Source organism: Giraffa tippelskirchi, chromosome 10 (assembly GCF_054371585.1).
Source record: "Giraffa tippelskirchi isolate mGirTip1 chromosome 10, T2T-mGirTip1v1.2.pri, whole genome shotgun sequence".
NCBI classification, from domain to species: domain Eukaryota; kingdom Metazoa; phylum Chordata; class Mammalia; order Artiodactyla; family Giraffidae; genus Giraffa; species Giraffa tippelskirchi.
Genome location: NC_137284.1, coordinates 8454107 through 8473346, shown reverse-complemented (window position 1 = coordinate 8473346; position 19240 = coordinate 8454107). Strand labels below are relative to the sequence as shown.

The following is a 19240-nucleotide window of genomic DNA, read 5'->3' as shown; positions in this document are numbered from 1 at the left end:
CAGGCCCACCATTCCACCTTGGGGGACACGTACACCTACCAGCCCTGGCAGACATCCTGGCTGATTCACTCCCTGCCGCTGGCCCAGCTTTCATCATGCCCCAACCTTTTAGAATGGAGGTGTCCATCACACCTGTGTTGCCAGCTGGCATCAGGAACTAAGGGATACTGGGCATGTAAGGCCTGGTGCAGCATGGAGCCTGGGATGACGATGGAGGCTGTTATCACTGTCACATGTATTTACTGCTGAGTGAGTCTCAGATAACCCTGCAAAGCCGGCAAGGCCAGCGTTCCCATCCGACTGACAAGTAAACAGAGGCCAGGGAGGCACAGGCAAAAACAGGAAGGGCTCTGCATGTTGCGGGGCTTTTGCCTCCATCTCTTCCAGCCAGCATGGAGGGTCCTGGTTTCACTTCTCTGTGTCTCTGTTTCTCTCCCTGCTGAGGGCGGAGGAGCTGGTGCTCAGGTCTGGGCTGCACCCCCTGATGGGCATGCCCTCTCCCACTGTAGGCCTACGCCCCCAAGCAGCCCTCCCAGCCTGCCCAGGGTCAGCCTCTGGGCTTAGCTGGAGGTGCTCAGAACTGTAGGGGACTTGGCGGGAGATGGTAACCCCCTCTTTCTCCAGGCTGGAGCGGGGCTGAGGGCGGAGGAGCTGGTGCTCAGGTCTGGGCTGCACCCCCTGATGGGCATGCCCTCTCCCACTGTAGGCCTACGCCCCCAAGCAGCCCTCCCAGCCTGCCCAGGGTCAGCCTCTGGGCTTAGCTGGAGGTGCTCAGAACTGTAGGGGACTTGGCGGGAGATGGTAACCCCCTCTTTCTCCAGGCTGGAGCGGCCCCAGGTGCCGACAGGCAGCCTTAGGAACCTTATCTGGAGCTGCCTTTCCTGATAGTGCCACCGGCTAATCTGGGAGGGAAGAGAAGGGGGAATCCCCAGGGAACAGCGGCAGGGCGGGGTGAGGAAGGGTGGGGTAGGAGACAGAGCCTAGGAGATGGGAGGTGATGGGAGCCTGAGAATATGGGCAACCCCCTCCCCCAGCCAGAGGGAGGGGTAAAAGAGGGAGGCAGGGAGAGCAGGAATGCACAGGGTGTGTGTGTGTACGCATGCACGCTCGCACAGGGTGTGTGTGTGTACGCATGCACGCTCGCACAGGGTGTGTGTGTGTACGCATGCACGCTCGCGCGCGAGCTGGGGAGTGCGGTGGATGTCTTCACCTGGAATCACAGCCCATCTGATACCCGAGACAGCTCTGAACCGGGAGGGGAAGGCGCTGCCAGGCCTGGCCGAGGTGCAGGTGCAGCCTGTCTGCTGTCTGTGCCTGGTGGGGCGGGGGGCCTCCCTGGTCCGCTCCAGGATGGGGTGGGTCTCAGGTGAGCACAGCCGCTGGAAGCCTGGGTGCAGAGGTAGGTGTCGTCACCCCGTCCAAGCAGTCCTCCCAGATGTGGGGCCAGTGTGCCGGGTAGGGCTACAGTGGCTGGACCCCTGACCTGGGCAGCGGGAGGCAGTCCCCTCCCTGTAGAGACATGTGCAGAGCTGGGTGCCCATGTGGGAGGGGGCGCAGTGGCACCCCCGAGCCTGGTCTGGGCAGCTGTGTCCCCTCAATGCTTCACCGTGAACCTCTGCGAGATCACGGTGCTGCCGATGCAACAAGCTACTTATTGACAGTCATTAAGTCTTTAGCAAATGGTTTCGGGAGAAAAAATAGCCACAGTGAGGGTTTAGTTTGGGCGCCCATCCCAGACCTCACTATGAAGGCACGTGCTCCCCCGACCCCCACCCTCCTCTGACACAGGATCCAGGTCCTTTTGCAGGGGAGCAGAGTGGTGTGGGGGAGACCTGTTGGAAGCTGGGGAGGCTGGGGGAGAGGCGTCGGCAGGCACCAAGCTCTCTGCTAAGGGCTCGTGGCATCTCTGTCCTCACGGTGGCCTTAGGGAGGAGATGCTATTGTTATATCCCTTCTACACACGTTGCAACTAAGACGCCTGCCAGTTCGTGTGGTCAGGGCCACACAGCTGGTGGGTGACAGAGATGGGAACTGAATTCCTGCTGCAAAGTGAGGTGACTGAGACCCACAGGCCCACAGAGCCGCAACGGAGGGCTAGGATTCTTCTGGCCTTGGGCAAGCCCCAGAGCCTTTCTGAGCTGGGGTTTCCCCTCCTGTGAAATGGCCGGGCTAGGCCTATAAAATGCCAGACACACAAGAGGCTTCCGGAAGCTTCCCCACCCTGCTTGCAGGTGAGTGGAGGGTCACCTGAGGGCCAGTGGCAGGTCCGGCAGGATCCACCCTGCCGGCCACTGTGGGGAAGGTCTGCGCTGCAGCGGTGAAGAAGGAAACACCATAACTAACTTGGCGTGCTGGGGCCGTGGGGCCGCCCACCTGATCGGGGCAGATTTAACAGGACTTTGAAAAATAAAAAAATGTGAAACAGCGAACCGCTGCCCGCTCCTCCCGCTGCAATAAAAATGGATTTATTTGTTCGTGGAATGAAATTTAATAACTTTGGCGGGAGATGAGGCGTGAACAATAATAGTTTTTTTTTTTTTTTTGCTCTTTGTCATTTTGGAGGGGGGGAGACGGGGATGAGGAGTGGGGCGGTGGGGGCGGCCCGTCTGGGACACTGTTGGGGAAGGGGGTGCTGGGGTCAGCGTCCTCAAGGGGCTGTACACCTCGGTACACCGAGGAGGGGCCGTCTGTAGTCACTGCTCCCAAGAGCAGTGCATACACTTCGTCAAACTTTCCCGTTTCCCGTGCTGGCCACAGTTGGCCCTCGGTTCTCCCTGAGCTCCCGGGTGGAGCACCAGGCCTTCGCCCTGCGGGGCCCCTCCACCTGGGGTGCCTTTCCGCCTTGGTCAAAGTTCTACTCGTTCCTCGGAGGCCCCTCAGAAAACTCCTTCCAGGCTCCCAGGGCACCCCTAGCTGAAAGCAGCCTTCCAGTCCCCCTGGCCCCCCCACTCCCATGAAAGTGAAAATGAAAGTGAAGTAGCTCAGTTGTGTCCCACGCTTTAGGACCTCAGTCCATGGGATTTTCCAGGCAAGAGCACTGGAGTGGGTTGCCATTCCCTTTTCCAGAGGATCTTCCCCACCCAGGGATCGAACCCCAGTCTCCTGCACTGCAGGCAGACTCTTTACCGTCTGAGCTACCAGGGAACCCCACTCTCCTACACGCCCCCATTAGCACCAGCCCTCAATTTCTACCTAGTGCAGTGCTGTGCAGGGGGACAGGGGGGCTGGGGCCCCTGGGGCTCGGCACAGAGCAGCCATCTGGCTATAAGTGTTGAATGAACGCATAACTGAAGATCACGGCCGGAGACCCAGTGTCTACCTTTCCCTATAACCCGGTACGGCCGGGGCCAGGCCGAGGCCAAGGAGAGAGTCCCTTTGCCAGCTGGGCTGGGTCCAACCCTGGGCCTTCCCCAGACCCGGGGCACCTGTTCCTGGCAGCTCCTGCTTCTCCCATGACACCTCTCTGGGCCTCAGCTTCCCCGTCTGTGAAGTGGTTGGGGAGAGGGGCGGTCTCCACGGGACCGGTGCCCTTTGTCCAGCAGGAGACCCAAGGGTCAGGCGAGGCAGGAGATGGGGTCTGTGGGGGGCCCTGAGTCGGGACTCACCAGGCCAGGCTGTACACGGGGGTTTGGGAGTGGTGGGAGGCCTGGGAGGGGGCCCCGAGGAGCCCCTCAACCCGACCAGTGGCGCTTCCAGCTCCAGGCTCCGAGAGGCCTGAGCAGCCGAGGGGGACAAGCCGGCTCCTGCGCTGTGCCGGCAGGTCGATAACAAAACAAACGCACTATTGACCGACCGCGCACTAAATCCTCCCGGCAGACAAGATGATGTGCGCCCGAATCGACTGCTGAACTCATAACCCGCGCGGCCCTTCCCCGCCGGCAGCCAGAGGAGTGGGCGGGGCGGCGGCCTTGGGGGCCGGGGGGCGGGGCTGGGGCGCCGGCGAGGAGGGGCGGTCCTGCCCCCGGCTGGGCTGGGCACCCGGAGCCAGGCCTCGGACCGCGGACTTTTAGGGGCGGCACCTCGGGAGGAGGCTTCCAAGTCAAAAGTACAGGAATCCCAGAAGCTAAAATTAGGGGGTCAGCTGATCCAGCTCTTTTGTTTTTAATTAAAATAATTACATAACATCAGATAAACACAAAAAATAACACGTGGCATCTCTGTAAGTCAGGAAGCATAATGATAAACCACACACTCTGAACCCACCACGCAAATTAAGCCCAGCAGTTAAATGCCCAGACTGCTGGGTTAAAATACCAGCTCTGCGGCTTCCCGCTGTGTGGCCCTAGACACGTTGCTTCACCTTTCTGTGCCTTAGTCTGCACAACCTTAAGGTGGGGTAATAAAGAGCACCTCCCCCCAAGGCGATCGGGTTGTTCTGAGGATGAAATGAGTTAAGATTTCAAAAGCACTTGGAGCGCAGGAAAGGGCAACTGCTCCCAGTCGAATCTGGGATTTCTTTTTCCTTTGCTTTCTGTTGCAGTTTCACTCCACGTGTGGCCGAGGGGCCCCTCACCTGGTCTTTTGAAGGTCTGTGAACCCTAAGACTCCCTGGTAAACCTGAGTATCTCAGGGAGAGGGTTCATATTCCAGGAACAGGATCAGATTCTCAAGGTGAGCCCCCTGAGAGTGAAGACCCCTGATCTGCTCCAACTGCCCCATTTTATGAGGGGTCCTGTGGCCCAGGGGGGGCTTCCCTGGTGGCTCAGATGGTAAAGAATCCGCCTGAACTGGGGGAGACCTGGGTTCGATCCCTGGGTTGCGAAGATTCCCTGGAGGAGGGCATGGCAACCCACTCCAGTATTCTTTCCTGGAGAATCGCATGGACAGAGGAGCCTGGTGGGCTGCAGTCCATGGGGTCGCAAAGAGTCAGACACGACTGAGTGACTAAACACAGCACAGGGAAGCGTAGCGCCCCACCTGTGATCAGCCAAGGTGGAGCTGGCAGGCCAAGAGGGTGCTGATGGTTCAAAAGATGCAGAGAGCCTGGGGAGGGGGCCAGAGACCCCTCCAAGAACCGCCCCCCCACTGCAAAGTTCTGAGGGCCATGGGGCCCCAGGCTCAGACCCCCAGGGCTGCCTGATGCTGGATACATGGTGTCTGGTTGTAACCAACGTGCTGTCCCCAAGCCATTGTCCTGCGGCCTCTGTAGACCCCTGCTGCCCCACGCCTATCGTCGCTCCTTCCTGAGGCAGCCAACACCGACCCCAGGTCCCACGGGTCTGCCTCTGAACCCCACTTGCCACTTTCCGGCTTCGGCTCTGACCAGGTTACCTAGCCGCCCAGAGCCTCAGTTTGAGCATCTGTAAGATGGACAGAATGAAGCTGAGAGGCTTGGGGAAGGACTGACTGAGGTCACGTGTGGCCCTTGTTAACTTCTTAATTCAGAATTGGTGCCAGTTCCTGCCGAGCCCCGGCCGCCTGGGGTTCAGTGGGCACAGCCTGTAGACGGCGCTGGGGCCACACAGCTGCGGCTAGGCTGGGAGCCTGTGTGGTCTGGCGCGTCAGATGGTGTGTGAGTGTGTGTGTGCACGTGGGTTCTCGCCTCCTAAACACACTCCTCAGGGAGTAAAAAGCTGGGCCTCTGCAGGGTAAACACTGCAGCTTCCCACGGAGAAACCGGACTCCAGTGTCCCTGGAACTTTGCAGGGGCCAGAGCCGGGCTGTGGGGTTGGAGCCCTGGATGGACTGAGAGTGCGGGGGTGGGGGCTGGGGTCCTGGCCGCTGGAGGTGCCTTGGGAGGTCCAGGCATGGGAAGAGGGGGAAGATATCTTGCCAACCCACCCCCAGGATATCTGCACCACGGGCCACCTGTCAGCCTACATCAAGAGGGAGGTTGTGGGGCTGCCCCCTTCTCACCCTAGTCCTGCCTCCCCCCAAGGAATGTAACCTGGAATGTCACAACTAGACCTGAGGCTGGCGCATGGCAATGGTCTCCCTTCATGATGGGGAAACTGAGGCACAGAGAAAGGAAGGGTTTCCCCAAGGCCCCTGAAGCCTATTTGTGGGGTTCTCTCTTCTCTCTACTGGGGCAGGGCTTATATGGGAAGTTCCCTCACCTTTTCTACTCCCCGAACTCCTATGCTTCCTTCAAAGCCCCAGCTCTGGGAGAGCTGTCCTGACCCTTGCCCTCTCACCTCTGAGGTCTGTAATCACAGGTTTCTGTACTGAGCCCTAGTGGCATGTCACAGGCCCTCCTTATCTTCTGGATGAATGAATGAATGTCCTCTGTGCGGGCATTTAGGATCTAGAGATGGCCGACTTTGACGTCACCGCTCTAAGCTCTCAGTTCAGTGTTGGCTCATTTAATCCTCACACCATCCTTATGTGGTGGACACTATTATCCCATTTTCCAGAGGAGGAAACAGGCACGGGGGGTTGGTGAAATCATCCAAGGTCACGTGGCCAGGAAAACACGGACCCTCGCTGCCTTCAGGAGCTGAAGGTCTGCTCCCAGCAAACCCTGGGATCACTTGGGTAGTTTGGGGCACCAGAGAGGAGGGTGTGACAGCTGCCCCCTTGGTGAGAGGGGCAGGAGCAGGGGGCAGTGCAGCCAGGACGGAGCAAATACCTACTGGCCACTGCCCTTTAGCAGCCAGACTGGCTCAGGCAGAGGGGTGGAGAGAGAGAGACTTGATAAAAGGACAGAGAGTTTAGATTTAGCAAATAAAAATACCAGATGACCAATTAAATTTCTATTTCAGAGAAATAACCAATAATTTTTGTAGTATTAAGTACACCCTAGGTGATCTTTGGGGCTTACTTATACCAAAAAAAAAGTATTGGTTGTTTGAAAAAACACATTGAAGTCTACAGCCATACCACTCTGAATGCGCCCAGTCTCATCTGAAGTATTAACACACATTTAAGTGGGTTCCTATGGAGAAGGAAATGGCAACCCACTACAGTATTCTTGCCTGGAGAATCCCGTGGACAGGGGAGCCTGGTGGGCTGCTGTCCATGGAGTCACACAGAGTTGGACACGGCTGAAACAACTTAGCATGCATGCATGCACGCAAGTGTGTTCCTATATTTTATCTGCCAGCCCTACAAAGAAGAGACAGAAGGGACCCCAGGGGCTCTCACCCCAGGGAGTAGGAGCCAGGCTGTAATATGAGATTACAGCCCACTTTACAGATGGGGAAACTGAGGTCCAGAGCAGGCAAGGCCTGGTTATTGAGAAAGCTAAGAGAGGATCCAGGCTCTGGACTCCAAGCCCTCATGCTCTGTAGGTTGCCCCAGGAGGCCAGGCCAGTTATCACAACCCCAGCATCCCCCAGTCGCATCCCTATAGCTCGACAGAACGGCCCCCATGCGCTCTGCTAGGTGCCTGCTGCAAGCCACGAACCACGAACCAGCCAGAGGGTCTCCTCCCTAACCTCCCCTCCAACACCCCTCTCCTTCTCCTACTCCCGCCCACACTCATCTCCCCGGCTTGGGGCTAAGACTCCTTCACGTGGAAGGGATCTGCATGGAGTGAATTTTCACAGCTGGGTTATCACCTCCTAAAAATAGGGCCGAGTGATGGATGAGAGCTGTCGCCAGGCCCTCCAGCCTTGGGGAGCGGGGGTGGGAGCGAGGGAGGGGGATGGGGCCTGGGAGGGGTCCACAGACCCCAGCCAGTGCCCTCAACCCTGGGGTGACTCCCCAGCCCCAAGTGGGTTTCGGCCCCCTCTCACTGCTGAGGGGGAAGCTGCTCTGCGCCTGAGGACTTCAGAGCTGAGCTTGAGCCTCCAGGAGGAACCAGCTGGACAGGCACTGGCCACGCCAGGCCAAGTGACTCACCTGCCCAACAGGTGCCCCACCGGGAAGCCGGAAGGGTCTGCCTCAGGTGGGACTGGGGCTGTGCCTGGGGGAGGGGTGTCTGGGAATCAAGGACCCTGTGACAAGGCCACCCTGCCCCTTCCCCCTTCAGCCATGCCCCTTTCTCAATTTTGTCTTTAAGCTTTTCTTGGCTTTTTAAACACCCATCAGCCCGACCAACCTCAGGAGCCAGATGCTGATGGACATTTGTGGGGACATGGCTGGGCTTCAGGCTGCAGATGGGAAGGTGGGGGCCGTGGGGGCTCCTTGCCCTCAACATGCATGCACGCAGGCTCAGCCCAGACACACTGATGGGCACACAGAGTGTGCAAACACCATGTGGTCTCTGGAGGCCCTAACATGTAAGTTCAAGTTGGGGGGGCACCCGGCTGGTGTCACCGCCCATCACCATCACCCATCATGTGGTCACCTGGCATTGGGGTGGCATTTTTGACAGAGGAACCCACTGCCAGCCTGGGTCTCTGGCCACCTAGGAGCCTGGAAAGGCTGCTGCCCGGACACTTGGGCCAAGGGCCTCCCATGGCGATGGGTGGGCTTCAGGAGACCATTCTGGCCTCAGTCGGGGTCCCAGGGGACCTCCCCACATCCCGGGCCTTGGCTCTGTGAATAGCCTGCCCCTTTAAGAGCCCTGTCCTTGGTCCACAGGTGTGAACGGAGCACACACCCCGCACCTCCCTCCCCACCCCCCTCCCCACCCGTTGCAGGTGCCGGACACCGCCCTGCGCTTCCTCCCTGGGGTCCAGCCCCAAGCCCAGCCCAGAAAAGCTGGAAGAACAGGCCTGTGCCTTGTTCAGGACCCTGCCCGCACCCCCACACCTCCACACCCCCACCCCCAGGGAGATGAGCATGCTCGCCCTCTGCACAGGTGGGAGATGGGAGACCCCTGCCTGGCAACTTCTCTATGCAGAAGCCCCCACCTAGTCCTGTTCCCTGTTCCTCCACTGCCATGCTCTGGGGGTCGGGAGGCGGCCTCGGAGTTACGATATTAAATGCAGCTGCGCCGAAACATGGCCTCAATCCAATTACACCAAGAAACAAGAGGAGCCGTTTAGGCTAATCTGGTTATTCTGCCCTGGCCTCCCTCGGCAGCCCCAGAGGGATGCCCAGGAGGGGTGGCTGTCTGGGTGGGCAGCGACGGGAACGTGGCCCTGTGCCCCTCGGGGTCCCGCCGCCCGTCTCCAGAGCGATGTGCCGGGCGCACTCGCCTCCTGCGGCTCCTGCTGGCGGGAAGCCACGGGGCTGTGGAAGCTCCTAGCTGGCGGCCCACAGCACCGCAGGAGCCTGTCCCCAGCATCCTACAAGTATTTGCTGAGTGCGAGGAGCTGGTCTGGGCAGGGGGGCCCAGGAGAGAAGGGAGAGCGGGGCTCTGCCCTCAGGGAGGTACCCGAGCCAGGGAGACAGGCCACGGGTAAATACAGGATGAGTGGCAGCGCGGAGCAAGCTCCTCCGAGGAGAGGAGATGTTGCAGCAGAGGCCGACGTGGGAGGCAGTCCCGCGGAGGGAACAGCAGGAGCCCGGAGCGGGGAGGGTTTGGACCGGTTCCAGGACCTAGAGGAAGCCAGTGTGCCGGAGGGTGGGGAGCGGGGAGGCAGAGACCTTGTGGACCCTGGTAAAGAACTTGGATTTGTTCTAAAAGGAGAGCTGTGATGGGATTTAGTTTCCTGGGGGTGGGGTGGGGGGCCTGCCACTGTGCAGGGGCAGGGAGAGGCCCCCGCGGGCCCCCGCACAGGCGATGCTTAAGGAAGGGTGGGAGCACAGGGTGGACAGGTGGACCCGAGAGAAGTGGTTGGATTCGGTCACTTCTGAAAGGGCTTGTAGCGGGTGAGGGGGTCTAGGGGAGGCCCCGTGGCCTCTCCCTTCTCTGTTAGTTGCTCAGTCATGCCCTGCTCTTTGCGACCCCATGGACTGCAGCCCACCAGGCTCCTCGGTCCATGGGATTTTCCAGGCAAGGATACCGGAGTGGCTTCTCCCTGCTCCCACCCAAATAGCTGCCCATGTGGTGCTTTAGGGTCCTAGGGGCTCTCCCACCTTAGCTGTGTGTTCCCCAGCACTGGGGCTGTGGGTGCCTCTGGGTCTGCCCTCAGAGAGGTTGTGGTTAAAGGGAGAGACATATTTGGAGGCAGCGCTTACAGGGCAGAAGGGGCAGCTACGAGGGCACATATAGCGGGCAGTGGGTGTCAGCCAAGACCCAGGGGATGAGCACGACTCAGCCAGGGCGGCTAGGGGGAGTCAGGCAGGAGAAGCGCCCCAAGAGGAGGGATCAGCCAGTGCCACGGCTGGGCAGTGGGAGAAATTTCAGCTGCCATGGAACAGAGCAGTCCAGTGACGCTGGGACAGACAGATGGAGGGGCCTAGGGTGGGAGATGGGCTGGACAGACAGACAGAGTTGGGGCCCAGAGGCCCCTTCAAGCCTGAATGAAGCCTAGAGGGGCCAAGACCCCTGGAGGAAAGGGATAGGTGGAGTGGCTGGGCTGGGCACAGGCAGAACTGGGCAGCGGATGGGGGAGCGGGGAGTGGGGTGGGGTGAGGAGGAGGAAGAAGGCACTTCTATCTGGAGGTACAGCCAGGCCTCCCAGGTGGCTCAGTGGTAAAGAATCTGCCTGCCAGTACAGGAGATGCAGATTTGACCCCTGGATTGGAAACATCCCCTGGAGAAGGAAATGGCAACCCACTCCAGTATTCTTGCCTGTAAAATCTCATGGACAGAGGAGCCCGGCAGGTTATAGTCCACAGAGTCGCAAAAAGTCAGACATGACTAAGCATGCACGCAGGAGGAGCAGCCAGGCCTGGAGGAACTCTTGGGCCTAAGGAAGGAGCAGTAGGGAGCCAATGAAAGTTCTTGAGTGAGGGAGTAGTAAGATTAAAGCTTGTCTTTGACCATAAATGAGGGAAGCAGGGATGCATCGGGGGAAGTGCTTAAACGACCTGGGTTCCAACCTCAGCTGTGTTATTTGTTCCTTTGAGACCTTGAGCAAGTTCTTTCCCCTCTCTGGGCCTGAGTTTGTTTTTTTTTTTGCTTTTTTATAAAGTTCAAACTCTAAAATATATGTATAATTCACATAAGATAAAACTCGCCTTTCAAAGTGTAGGATTTGGTGGTTTTTCATGTATTCACAAAGTTGTGCAACCATGGCTTCTATCTAATTCCAGAAGACTTTCATCACCCCAAAAAGAAGCTTCAGGTTTGTCATCTGTAAAATGGGGACACAAATAAGCACCCGAGTCACAGGGAGGCGGTGAGGGCTGAAGAGGAGACAGTGTGTGTTTGACAAGGGAGGGTTACGTTTATGATGCAGAAAAGGGCCCTTTCCTGTGTCCCATTTCACCCTTCCTGTAGATCTTCTCCCTCCATGCGCCCACTGCACAGACCCAGACTACCGAGGACAACCGGAACCAAGAGTGGTAAAATAGGAAGCAGGAGAAGGTGTGTGCGGGGGTCCCAGTGGATCTTAGGTTGCTTTAAAGCTAGGCAAGCTCCCAGAGCCCTGGTGTGGTCCAGGGTGACAGGGACAGGAGGACTTTCAGAATGGGGAAGTGAAGAGCATTGTGTGGTCATTGCTGGCGGTCACAGCATGCAGCCCGCAGGGGAGAACTTAGGGGGGATCTGGACTCTCCTGAAGTCCCCACGCTGACATTATTGGAGTCTGTTTAATGAGGGGACCCTCTGCCATCTTCCTCTGAAAGGCCTACCAGCACTTTGTGATTCTTTTAAAATCAGTTGCCGTAAGCCCGTTTATCCCAGCTTGTCAGGCACGCTCAGGAGCATCACAGGACCATGGTCGTGGAGCCTGGACCATTCAGGATGTGGACTGTGTCTGGTGTTTGTTCTGGCTCCAAAAAGGCTTCTCCACTTGAACCCAGGAGGTGAGGGGGTGGCTGAAGCCTGCTCCTACAGGCGGGGGGCTACCCAGCACCCCCACCCTTGAAGTCCTAAGCCAAGCTAGGCAGGTACATGCCCCTCCCCATCTGCCTCCTTCCAGAGCAGCTAAGAAGCAAGAGAGAGGACAGGTCCACTCTCCCAACTCACAGACGGGAAGACTAAGGCCACGGGTCCAGGGGCTGCTGGGTGGCGGAGCTGGGGGCTCGGCGGTGGGGGGTTCTGCACTGGACGCCCCAGGCTCTCTCCTGAGTGCCGCTTTCCACCTGCTGCTTCTAGTAGGCGTTCCATTCAGTCCCCACGGCTGTGTCCACAAGTTGGCCATTTGCAGCGTAGGCAGCTGCCTCCCAGGACAGGATTATAACATAGGAGAGCTCTAGGATCTTGGCTGGGAGGGGGATGGGAGGGATCTCTGCCTGCTCTGTGTGCCCCTAGAATAGCCTGGCTGGCGTGTGGATCAGGAGGCCTGTGCCCAGCTCCCCAAACCCCTCCTTGTTACCAGGCCTGGAGCCCCTGGGAGTCAGATTTAGGGGAAGCCATAGAAGACAGGATGGGGGACCTGGAGCAGCCAATGGCTTGGGAGAAGCCAGGCCATGCTCATGCCAGGCTGGGAAGTCCCCCTGGAGGAGGTGATAGTGATAACCAGGGAGGTGGGGCAACTGGGGCCAGGCCAAGGGACTGAAGGTCAAGCTGGGACTGAGAGCTTATCTTGGGGACTGAACCAAGGCTGTGGGAGTCAGAGCTCAAGGCTGAAGCGGGGTTCAGGGGCCAGGAGCTTAAGACCCTACCCTCTGCATGCAGGCATTAGTTGTTGGGGTGGGGCTGCCAGCTTGGAACCCCAGACCTCTCCCCGCTGCAGACTCTAGGCCCCCCAAGAGGGGCAGGTGGAGCGGTGGTGGGGCTCCTCTCTGAGAGGAGCCTGAGGGGAACTCCCGGACCTCAGCATTCGAGAGGGTTGAGACCCCCTCCCAGGTCGCTTTCCTGCAGCTTGGGACCCAGGAGACCCCAGAATTCAGAGACTGGCCATGCCCTGCTCGCTCCGGCTCTTCACCCCTGTCCGTCCTATCCTCACTTCTGTCTCCTTCACCTTCTCTCCTGATCACGAACGAATGTGCCCAAGAGCTATCTTCACCTCCCATGTGCCAAGCACCTGCTTGCTCAGCCTCCCCTGGCGTTTTCTCGTTCCATCCCCTTAACAATCCCCCACCCCACCCCCCGGGGTGGGCATTACTATTGGCATTTCACAGGGGAGGAAACAGGCCCCGGGAGGTGAAGTGACTCCAGAGTAAACTAAATAAATAGGAAGATTTGAACCCGAGCCTGTCTGCTGCAGAGGCGGGGTCTCCCAGCCCACTCCCTTCTCTTGATTCTCTCATATTAGGTTGTATTTCTGTGAGCTGCTGCAAATCATTTGGGACGAGATGGGAATAAATAAATACATAGGGAAATAATGAGAGGCCGCAGGGAGATGGTGACACCAGGTCAGAGCTGGGAGTCGGAGACTGCACGGACAGGGCTATTTCCGGGCCCTTGTGTGTGTATGTGTGTGTATGTGTCTCCTGCACTAGCCTCAAGGCTGGGTCTCCCAAGGTCAAGGGTAAGTTGGGGCTGACATGCAGCACCCACTGGGGGTGGGGAATGCACGTGCAGGGTTTGGGAGTTTATGGAGCAGCAGTCTGGCTCCTCACCACCCTGCTCACTTCTCAGAGCCAAGCCCCTGATGCTCCTCTTATAATGCAAATATGTTGACATATTTAATCCCTCCACCCCTGGGAGTGCACTGGGAGGATTAGCCCAGCACTTGCAAGGGACCGAGCTGAGTCCCCAAGCAAGAGGCCGCAGGGCCCTCCAGCCAGGCTGGTGTAGAGGGTGGGACTGGCTGCTGCTGCTGGGGGAAGCCGAGTCCAGGCTCTCAGATCCCCAGGCTTCTGAAGGGAGGACCTCGGATCCCTGGGCCGGGGTGGGGGGTAGTATTGGAGGATAAAAGAGACCCCCCTCAAGGGGACCCTGTGCCCCCCCTGCCCTAAACACCCTGGCCCCAGCTCTGTGTGCGAGGGTGTGGGCAGCCCCAGAGAAGGTCCAGCGTTGGCCAGGAGCTGGAGTCTGCGCACTCTTCAGGGCAGACCCCCATCCCCCAGGCACTGCTGCAAGGCAATGTGAAGGGTCTCATTCCACAGCTGGAGAAGAAAATTTCAAGCCTAGTCTTCCTTGGTCCCTTAGGAGGCCAGGACGATGGCATCTGAAGCTTGTCCCTCCCACTCTGTGTGCATGTGTGAGTTTGTGCATATGTGAGCAGGTGTGGGTGGGAGGGTGTGTGCACACTCAGCTCACTCGCCTTGTGCAATCCTGGGTTACTGCAGCTTCTCCTGCCCATCAGCCTCCTCCCCAGTCCCAGGCAGAGCAACAACTCAGCCTCAGAAGGTGGCATGGCTATTTCCGGGCCTGGATTCCAGCCAGTGGCAGTGTGTGTGTGTGTGTGTGTGTGTGTGTGTGTGTGTGTGTGTGTTCCAGGGGGGATGCTCTTGGCCCCCCCTTCCCTGAGCCAACCCAGCTTCTCTTTGTCCCCCACCTTGGACAGGAGCTGGGAGGCAGCAGAGAAATTGCAGGGGGCGGTTTCTTCACCTCTCCAAGCCTCACTTTCCTTATCTGTAAAATGGGTGGAGAGCGCCCACTCAGGAAAGCACCTAGGAGGGTGCCAGCACATGGCAGTGGGGTGAGAATGGTGATGGGGATCAGCCTGGAGGGAGCTATACATGGGGGCCCATGTGCTCCTGCTGCCACAGCCCAGCCTTGGCCTCCACACCCCATGCCATGAGGACCCCAGCATTGTTCCTTACACTGTCAGCACCTGCAGGTCCAATAGGGTGACGCCCTGGCCCCCGTGGGGAGCAAGACCACAAGGCTCCTGGAAAGTCAAAGACCTTCCTCGACTCAGCAAATCCCCCACTCGCAGCCTGGGCGCTGCCCTGTGACAATGAGGGGGTGCTCCATGCAGGGCTGTGGTTATGGCGTTACATCAGCTAATAACAACAGGTCCCGTTTTGCAGACAAGGAGACAGACCCCGGGAGGCTCAGCTGCTTGTAGGAGATCTCCTAGCCTGGGGTTCCAGGCCAGGCAGGCAGGGCCCAGGGAGGAGTGGGGTGCTGGGCAGAAGACAGGGCTTGGGGACAGAGGGCAGCTGGGTGGAACATGGAGTGACAGGTGAGGTGCCCAGGGCCACGTCCCCCGATGAGGCTGCTGGTGGGCTCGGCGGGGCCCTGGCCCCAAAGGAGGCCCTGGCGGAGGCAGTTCCCATCCAAAGCCCTGTCTGTCCTGTTCAATTTCGAGCTGAAGTGCAAACAAGGCTCAGCACCCAGTGCTCCTGCCCCAAATCGAATTCGGTGCTGTGATTTCTCTGTGGGCGGCGGCCAGCCTTCCGGGGAAGGAGCGCGGGGGAGGCTGGCACGGGGGCCAGGCCCAACAGCGGGGCGGGCAGGCGGGAGCTGGCGGGGATGAGGCCATTTGTCTGGGGCAGCCGGCTTGGCTGGCCGGGATCTTCCACCCAAATTAAATTTTAACCCGGCTCATAAATCTTCCAAGTCCATCCCCTGCCTCCAGCCAGGTCCAACACAGGCCACAGCCTGGGCCAGCACGGGGATAGCTTCATCCAATGCTCCATGTGGCTGCAGGGCAGTGGGGTCTGCCTGCCCTGGGAAGAGGGGATAGTCGTGCACGGACAGGCCTGGAGGTCCTGCCAGGCACTGGCTGCTGGGGTTGGCCGAGGGCCCCACCTGGCTGTCCCAGGCAGAAGCTTGGTGGTCACCAGCTGGGGGCCCTGAAGGCCTGGGCCAGGGTCCCAGTGGAGCTGTGGGTGACCCTGCTATCAGAAGGGTCCTGTTCAGATCACAGCTCCTTCTTGGACAGGAGGTGGGTTTCCTAGCATCTCTGAGCCTGTTTGCTCAGCTGTGCAGTGTCGGGGGAAGGTCATAGCATCCCCTGGAGGAGGTAGCGGGAATAAGGAAGGATGTAGATGATGTCCTGGGGGCAACAGAGATGGGCTCCTCTAGGGGCCACCGCCAACCTGCGCTGTCAGAGGAGTGGGCTGGGTGCTCCTTCCTGTCCCCATGGCACCTTCGTTCAGCAGACAGTGGGTAGCCTTGCGCCCAAAGGGGGAGGAGCAGGGGTGGCCGCTGTAGGAGCAACCTGGGAAGACCCCTGGGGGCCTGCTTGCTCTGCCCCCTCCCCCTGGAGCACTGGGAGCTGCCCCTAGGGGTGAGATGGGAGCCCTAGGACTGGGGCAGGGAGCTCAGTCACCCTGACTGAGGCCCTCTGCGCAGGGCCAAGGGAAGCTTTGCTTAGTTGTGTATTTGTTGTTTATGGAGGTATAAGGCATGCCTGCTGAAGTGCAGGCTTGGGGGAATTTCACCTGTGTGCACTGCCCCCAGCTCGCAGGAGAGATCATTCTTGTGGCACCCTGACCTCCCCTCCTCCAGCTTCCTACTCTCAGTGTCAACCTCTCCCTCCCCGCTCTGCCCTTCCCGGGCACCCAGCTGCCCTCAGGATGATGTACAGACAGACCACCCCATCCCCAGGAGGCTTCCCTCAGGACCTCCCCCAGTCAGCCTTCTCCCAGCTGCTGACTTGGGCTGTGCTCCAGCCGTCATCTTGTACACGGCGGCTCACGTTCAGGGAAGAAAGCAGGGAGAGAAGGAAGGAGAGGGGGTCACCGTGCCCACAGCACAGGTGAGAGCACCAAGGGGTCTGGGACTCGCCGGATGGACCCCCAGGCGGCAGCTGGGACAGCCGAGGTCAAGGTCGGCAGGACTCTGACTTTGTGCTCCTTCCCTCCCCGCCCCGTGGCACCTGCAGCCGCCCTGGAAACCGTGGAAGGAGGGAGCCTGCCAGCCCTTCCTGACCCAGCAGGGCTGATGCTGTCCCCTCGCCTCCAGGGCAGCAGTATGAGAGGCAAACCAGAGAAGTCTTTTCCACATACAGACCCCTTCCCTGGCCCCCAACATCTCCTGGCTAACAACCTCAGAACACACTGGGTCCTGATACACACAGGATGCCTGGCTCCCCGCCCTTCACGACCCCTGGGCCCTCGGGCCACCTCGCTCTGCTGGCCTTTCCCACACGGCAGCCACCTCCCGGGCGGCTGCCCCCTCATCTACACCCCCAGACGCTCCTTCATCTTGCATCAGAGGCACACAGTTAACAACCCCACCAGTAAACACCGTGGGGCCGTATTTCACCCGCACCCAAATGTGGATCACAAATGCACTAACATAGATGAAGGTTCCCCGTCGAGCGAGCCCTGGGATTTGTTGAGTCTGGCAGAAGCGCACCTGCGTGGGCCGGAAGGAAGCCCAGGCGAGCGGTCCTCCTGCTCTCCAGGGGGCCCTGCCCCATGTGGGTACCCGGAACTGGGGCCTTCTGGAAGGACCCCAGAACCTTAGGAGGGAGACAAGCTGGCTTCTGTCCACTGTGAGAGCAGGCCACACAGGGCATCCTGCTTCCGCTGCTCCCCGGGGAGGGTGTGTGGGGGCGGACAGGGCAGGGGAGCCCCTTCACGGGCTCACCACCCAGACCTCCCTCCTCTTCCACCCGTGGTCCGCCCCACCCCTAGGCTGTAGGTTGGGCCGGCTCCCCACAACCCAAACCCCTTGCCCTGCGTAACAAGAGCATCTAGGCCGAGGGAGGGGGCTGGGGGTGTGGCTCTGCCCATGCAGGCTGTGTTCTCTGGGCCCTAGAAGGGGCCGGGTCAAGCTGGGTGCACCCCTCACCCTCACCACCTCTATTGGAGCTCTGGGCTAGGAGACTGGCCCCCAGGTCCCAGGCTGCTTGCTAGGTGCTGTCGTGGACACCCCGAGGTGACGGTGGTCCAAGGAATGGGCACGGCCGGAGCCAGCATCCTGCTGGCCTCACGCCCCACAGCCTGGATGTGGACGGCTGGAGGTGGATGCCTGGCCCAGGGTCTCTGCTCCATGGGGTCCATCCACCACTACCCTGGCAGGCAAGGGCAGGTGATGGCTTAGCCACTGCATCACCCCCAGCTTCTGGGGTGAGGGAGAGGCTGGAGAGGCCTGGATTGTGTCAGGAGGGGAGTCCAGGGCTCCTCAGCTGTTTGGAGACCCAGGGAGGTCCCTGCCTGAGGTCACCCAGTCCAGCATGGCTAGACACACGGGTTCCCACATTAGCACTGCTCCCCGGTCACCATCTGCCCCTCCCAGCCTCCTCCTCTGGCTCTTCCCATAGACACTTGGACCCCCGTGGTCTCCTGCCCCCACCCCAGAGCCCCGGGGACTCTGTTACTCAGACAGTGCTTGCAGAAAAAAAGTTGAGCCACCTGGAGACTCCTCCGGGTGAGTCGATTAAAGTCACTGTGTCCCCTGGAGAGAGACCAGGTGGGCACCCTGGGGAGCCGTAACCAAGAGATGGAGGGGCCTCAGCTGCCAGGCAGGGCTGGGGAGGGGCAGCGGGGACTTGGGGGCAGGGAGGCCGGGTCCAGCCCCAGCTCTGCCCCCTCTGAGGCTGGGGGACCTGGGACAGGCTGCTCTGGGGGCCTCGGGTTCCTCACCTGTGAAGGGAGGCACCACCGTGCTCCTTGTAGGGTGTGCTGTGAAGGTGAGCCCCAGGAGAGAAGGCGGGGCACTCCCCTGCTCACCTCTACTTTCCCCTGCACCTGGCAGCCGGGACCGTGGCCGAGCACATGGGACACCCTAGTCCCTCTGCTCCCCTGGGCAGAGCGCCCAGCTCAGCACTCCCCGTAAGGATCTGTGTTCCGCCTCCAGGCCCCCGGCCTCCCCACCCCGTCCACAGCATCCCTTTCGCAGGTACCCACAGGGTCCCTCCTGGATCCATATCACATGCACCAGGATGCCCATGAGGGGCACCCTGTCCGCCTGGCAGCCCCCAATGGCACCGCGCTCGTCCCTATGGCGCCAAGGTGCACTGCCCTTTCCAGTTTGTCCTCCTCTCTGGGTTTCGGGTTTTCCATCCACACAGACTCAGAGCCAGGCGGCCCCTATCAGCTGTGTGGCCTCTGGCAAGTCACCTACCCCCTCTGGGTGTCAGCTGTCTCGTCCTGCTCACGGGATCGGGATCGTTAAGGGCAGGAAACGAATCAGCAGACAGTGGAAGACTCTGAAGGTGCATGGCTCACGGGAGGCCCTCGGGAAGTGGAAGTGGCCGTTGTGTGATCACTTGGCAGGGGGTCAGGGTGTGTCGGAGTGGGTGTTCACAAGGCTGTGATGGGACTGGGGAGACCACACGGGAAGGGGAGGCTCTCTGGCTGGCGACAGTGGGGAGCATCACCATGAGGGTCTGAGGAGCTCGCTGGTGACCACAGCCTCCTGGCCTGGAGCAGGCTGGAGAGGGACCCGGAGGGAGGGTGTGCACAGCCTCGCAGAGTCCCGCAGCGGGCAGGCGGGCGATGCTGAAGACCTTTCACGTAGGTTAAGAGCACCCACAGCTCTGGGTGGGAAAGAGCAGGGTCCCAGCCTTGACTCTGCTGTGAGACCAGCATAGGGTGACCGGCTCTCTTGGGCTGCCTAGGATTTGTG

At 59.8% G+C, this 19240-nt stretch overlaps 2 protein-coding genes across 14 annotated transcripts in view; one reads left to right on the top strand and one right to left on the bottom strand.

Moving 5' to 3' along the window:
- Window positions 1-19240, bottom strand: part of MACROD1 (mono-ADP ribosylhydrolase 1) — a 152673-nt gene that overhangs the window by 64731 nt on the left and 68702 nt on the right. The window lies entirely within an intron of this gene.
- FLRT1 (fibronectin leucine rich transmembrane protein 1) overlaps window positions 2026-19240 on the top strand; it is a 46975-nt gene continuing 29760 nt past the window's right edge. Inside the window, exon 1 of the transcript XR_014066315.1 lies at window positions 2026-2231. The gene's annotated coding sequence lies outside the window, so the exon portion shown is untranslated. The remainder of the gene's footprint in view (window positions 2232-19240) is intronic.